The sequence below is a fragment of the Pleurodeles waltl genome, chromosome 12 (genome assembly GCF_031143425.1).
Source record: "Pleurodeles waltl isolate 20211129_DDA chromosome 12, aPleWal1.hap1.20221129, whole genome shotgun sequence".
In the NCBI taxonomy this organism is placed as follows: Eukaryota; Metazoa; Chordata; class Amphibia; order Caudata; family Salamandridae; genus Pleurodeles; species Pleurodeles waltl.
Genome location: NC_090451.1, coordinates 120,708,284 through 120,714,283, shown reverse-complemented (window position 1 = coordinate 120,714,283; position 6,000 = coordinate 120,708,284). Strand labels below are relative to the sequence as shown.

Here is a 6,000-nt window from a genome sequence, read left to right as displayed (position 1 = left end):
CGCTGTTTGCTGATCCTTTGGATGGGTAACTATCTGATGAAAATTGTAATTGTCGGCTTGCCTTTTCTTTCTCGGTACCAACTGCTCTTTGATAGAGGCCATAGTTAGATGTTTTCCAAATTTGTGTTTGCTAAATTGTTTTGCATGAAGCCCAACATGCTGATGCTAATTTGAGGTTAGTTAAGGTGTTCACTAAAATCTGACGCAAATAGACAAATTACTGAGTTCTTGCTTTTTTGAAATATGCACTACTGAGACTTTGCTAAGTTGGTTCTTATTAATGATGTGTTAATACTGAGTGAATATTCCTCATGCATTGATTAATTGCATTTCTAATTGCAAATCTGAAGAGTTACTAATGAGATGAATTGCTGATGAGATTAACAGAAATGACTTTAGATTGTAACCAATAGGGAAATAAGTATCCTAACACTTAACTAAATTGGTGTTTTTATTCATGACTGAAAGGTCATGGTGTGTTCACTTTATTGACTCTCATTAAAGGTTATTGATTAGCATGATGATTAGTTATTGCGATTGTTGTTGAGATATTGATCCATTGATTTGTGATGCCAAAAGACATCTCGTACTGGGAAGTCCCTGAACGTAGTCCAAAAGGTTCATCGACCTAGGCGTGTCTCCTTGTAAGTTTACTTATCAAGGCCGTGATGCGCTATCACTAATAAAAAGTCATCTGATCTGTTGCTGCTGAGTCATCATCAATGAAAACCACCAAGATATAACTTCAATGTGGTGTAATTACGACTGCCTCAGTTTTATGCGTTACGTGAGCAGTCGGACAGCAATTTATTTAGCGCAAAAATATTTCTTGTTGATGCACGTACGTTTTTAAACTGAAGTGTCAAAGCTGTAGCGGCAATACTCCCAGTTTAGGCGGTTTTATGAACTAAGTTTTACTTTCTCCTACTTAAAACGTTTTGCAGAACAATGCAGATTAAATGGGAAGGCAGTTTCACTTCTTTGTATACTATTTGCTGCCTAATGTTGACATGTAAGCACCCCAACAATGAATGACACCTAGAGACTCGAAAGCACCATACCAGTAAAATATTTGTATGAAATTGCACTTTAAATCCACGTACAACTGAAATAAAGCAATCTTAGCTCATTTGAGGGTAGTGTGACAGTAGATCACATATGGATAGAACACGTTTGCAATGTGTAATTTTTATGATTCCATTACATATATCATATAAATTCAAGCTGAAGTAGGGAAGGACAACAAGGTCATTTAGAGCAAAGCTGAAGACAACAAGTTGCCATAACAATCTGTAAATATATGCTCTTTATTATGTGTGGACCACTATCACCTCATAGAACACATTTCGGCTACTATATTTTTTCCTCCTGAAAACTGACTTTTACACGACAAGGTGGCCGAGTGGTTAAGTCGATGGACTGCTAATCCATTGTGCTCTGCATGCGTGGGTTCGAATCCCACCCTTGTCGGTTAATTATTGTGTGTTTACTTTTTAATATGCGGTATGTCTGGTTTAACCCTATTTTATGTGAAAGTTAAATTACGTATCCCATGGTATTTCCGACAGTACAATGCCTCGGTTTGGAAACACCGCTCAGGTGAGCACTGTGCTTAGGCATTACTGTAAACAGCGCCGGCCGGGTTCTGTGCATGAATCACAAATTCTTTCCTCAGGCGGAGGGTTGTTAAGTTGGGGGACGTAGAAGTTTGCAATATATTGTGTAATGAAACTGCATAGAAAATGTGTTAATGTAGAAATAATGCACGCGTTTGAAATGTGCCCACAGGGAGTGGCTACCAATGTATACGAAGACTAAAGAAAGTTATTAATGCTGAATTAATTATGTACTGATGTTTTGAACTTGTATTAACATATCAAAATTGGAGTTATGTATTAGGAGTTTTTACATTAAGCAATAGGCCTTAGTTTAGGGAGGGTCTGGGCCTTCATGCCTGGTTTCATATTAAACTGTGTTTTTCTAACGTGCAATGTGCTGTTTTCCTGAAGGACACGAAACTTTACTTTTCCAGAAGCTAGAGATGTGTGTAGCTCTAGTAAATTCTTTCTCATGGGACCCGACTTGCTCAAGGAGACATTCTTGCTGAATGCAACAGTGTAATTCGTAACAGGTGCAAGGTTGCCTGGAGTAGGAGAAAACAATGGAACTACTGACTGGTGCGTAAAGTGTAACTTTTCTTACCTGACATTCCAACCGATGAAGACATCAATAACATGGGCCAATCAACGACATGTGAACTATGGTTTGTGGAAAATTCTGGTGAAATGCGTGAATAATTATTGGACAGAGATAACGATGCACAAATTATTATCCAACGAGGAATTAGGAGTAAATTAGACCGTTTTGATTTAACCATATGAACTGAGCAGAAATCAGCTATTTATTGGACATTCCACTCCAACCCATTCTTTGCCATTCTACTGAGCCATTTAGGCCATTTCCTTTGAGGCTTTGCCGTTTGTTCGTCCTGATACTCTAAACCACCCTTTACTTATTCCTTACCTGATACTCATATCTCCTCTATATGAGGGGAGTTCTTGTTCCTCAGCTATGCAATACAGAGGCTTTGCCCTGTCCTATCTTTGCTGATGGTGAAAACGACTGAGGCCCTGAGGACAAAGACTGACGCTGTTTGCTGATCCGTTGGATGGGTAACTATCTGATGAAAATTGTAATTGTCGGCTTGCCTTTTCTTTCTCGGTACCAACTGCTCTTTGATAGAGGCCATAGTTAGATGTTTTCCAAATTTGTGTTTGCTAAATTGTTTTGCATGAAGCCCAACATGCTGATGCTAATTTGAGGTTAGTTAAGGTGTTCACTAAAATCTGACGCAAATAGACAAATTACTGAGTTCTTGCTTTTTTGAATCATGCACTACTGAGACTTTGCTAAGTTGGTTCTTATTAATGATGTGTTAATACTGAGTGAATATTCCCCATGCATTGATTAATTGCATTTCTAATTGCAAATCTGAAGAGTTACTGATGAGATGAATTGCCGATGAGATTAACAGAAATGACTTTAGATTGTAACCAATAGGGAAATAAGTATCCTAACACTTAACTAAATTGGTGTTTTTATTCATGACTGAAAGGTCATGGTGTGTTCACTTTATTTACTCTCATTAAAGGTTATTGATTAGCATGATGATTAGTTATTGCGATTGTTGTTGAGATATTGATCCATTGATTTGTGATGCCAAAAGACATCTCGTACTGGGAAGTCCCCGAACGTAGTCCAAAAGGTTCATCTACCTAGGCGTGTCTCCTTGTAAGTTTACTTATCAAGGCCGTGATGCGCTATCACTAATAAAAAGTCATCTGATCTGTTGCTGCTGAGTCATCGTCAACGAAAACCACCAAGATATTACTTCAATGTGGTGTAATTACGACTGCCTCAGTTTTATGCGTTACGTGAGCAGTCGGACAGCAATTTATTTAGCGCAAAAATATTTCTTGTTGATGCACGTACGTTTTTAAACTGAAGTGTCAAAGCTGTAGCGGCAATACTCCCACTTTAGGCGGTTTTATAAACTAAGTTTTACTTTCTCCTACTTAAAACGTTTTGCAGAACAATGCACATTAAATGGGAAGGCAGTTTTCCTTATTTGTGTACTATTTGCTGCCTAATGTTGACATGTAAGCACCCCAACAATGAATGACACCTAGAGACTCGAAAGCACCATACCAGTAAAATATTTGTATGAAATTGCACTTTAAATCCACGTACAACTGAAATAAAGCAATCTTAGCTCATTTGAGGGTAGTGTGACAGTAGATCACATATGGATAGAACACGTTTGGAATGTGTAATTTTCATGATTCCATTACATATATCATATAAATTCAAGCTGAAGTAGGGAAGGACAACAAGGTCATTTAGAGCAAAGCTGAAGACAACAAGTTGCCATAACAATCTGTAAATATATGCTCTTTATTATGTGTGGACAACTATCACCTCATAGAACACATTTCGGCTACTATATTTTTTCCTCCTGAAAACTGACTTTTACACGAAAAGGTGGCCGAGTGGTTAAGACGATGGACTGCTAATCCATTGTGCTCTGCATGCGTTGGTTCGAATCCCACCCTTGTCGGTTTATTATTGTGTGTTTACTTTTTAATATGCGGTATGTCTGGTTTAACCCTATTTGATGTGAAAGTTAAATTACGTATCCCATGGTATTTCCGACAGTACAATGCCTCGGTTTGGAAACACTGCTCAGGTGAGCACTGTGCTTAGGCATTACTGTAAACAGCGCCGGCCGGGTTCTGTGCATGAATCACAAATTCTTTCCTCAGGCGGAGGGTTGTTAAGTTGGGGGACGTAGAAGTTTGCAATATATTGTGTAATGAAACTGCATAGAAAATGTGTTAATGTAGAAATAATGCACGCGTTTGAAATGTGCCCACGGGGAGTGGCTACCAATGTATACGAAGACTAATGAAAGTTATTAATGCTGAATTAATTATGTACTGATGTTTTGAACTTGTATTAACATATCAAAATTGGAGTTATGTATTAGGAGTTTGTACATTAAGCAATAGGCCTTAGTTTAGCCAGGGTCTGGGCCTACATGCCTGGTCTCATATTAAACTGTGTTTTTCTAACGTGCAATGTGCTGTTTTCCTGAAGGACACGAAACTTTACTTTTCCAGAAGCTAGAGATGTGTGTAGCTCTAGTAAATTCTTTCTCATGGGACCCGACTTGCTCAAGGAGACATTCTTGCTGAATGCAACAGTGTAATTCGTAACAGGTGCAAGGTTGCCTGGAGTAGGAGAAAACAATGGAACTACTGACTGGTGCGTAAAGTGTAACTTTTCTTACCTGACATTCCAACCGATGAAGACGTCAATAACATGGGCCAATCAACGACATGTGAACTATGGTTTGTGGAAAATTCTGGTGAAATGCGTGAATAATTATTGGACAGAGATAACGATGCACAAATTATTATCCAACGAGGAATTAGGAGTAAATTAGACCGTTTTGATTTAACCATATGAACTGAGCAGAAATCAGCTATTTATTGGACATTCCACTCCAACCCATTCTTTGCCATTCTACTGAGCCATTTAGGCCATTTCCTTTGAGACTTTGACGTTTGTTCGTCCTGATACTCTAAACCACCCTTTACTTATTCCTTACCTGATACTCATATCTCCTCTATATGAGGGGAGTTCTTGTTCCTCAGCTATGCAATACAGAGGCTTTGCCCTGTCCTATCTTTGCTGATGGTGAAAACGACTGATGCCCTGAGGACAAAGACTGACGCTGTTTGCTGATCCTTTGGATGGGTAACTATCTGATGAAAATTGTAATTGTCGGCTTGCCTTTTCTTTCTCGGTACCAACTGCTCTTTGATAGAGGCCATAGTTAGATGTTTTCCAAATTTGTGTTTGCTAAATTGTTTTGCATGAAGCCCAACATGCTGATGCTAATTTGAGGTTAGTTAAGGTGTTCACTAAAATCTGACGCAAATAGACAAATTACTGAGTTCTTGCTTTTTTGAAATATGCACTACTGAGACTTTGCTAAGTTGGTTCTTATTAATGATGTGTTAATACTGAGTGAATATTCCCCATGCATTGATTAATTGCATTTCTAATTGCAAATCTGAAGAGTTACTAATGAGATGAATTGCCGATGAGATTAACAGAAATTACTTTAGATTGTAACCAATAGGGAAATAAGTATCCTAACACTTAACTAAATTGGTGTTTTTATTCATGACTGAAAGGTCATGGTGTGTTCACTTTATTGACTCTCATTAAAGGTTATTGATTAGCATGATGATTAGTTATTGCGATTGTTGTTGAGATATTGATCCATTGATTTGTGATGCCAAAAGACATCTCGTACTGGGAAGTCCCCGAACTTAGTCCAAAAGGTTCATCGACCTAGGCGTGTCTCCTTGTAAGTTTACTTATCAAGGCCGTGATGCGCTATCACTCATAAAAAGTCATCTGATCTGTTGC

At 38.2% G+C, this 6,000-nt stretch overlaps 1 non-coding gene across 1 annotated transcript; it reads left to right on the top strand.

Moving 5' to 3' along the window:
- Positions 1–1,388: 1,388 nt before the first annotated feature.
- On the top strand, positions 1,389–1,470 carry TRNAS-GCU (transfer RNA serine (anticodon GCU)). The gene has a single exon. It is a non-coding gene; the product is annotated as a tRNA-Ser (tRNA).
- The last annotated feature ends 4,530 nt before the right edge of the window (positions 1,471–6,000 follow it).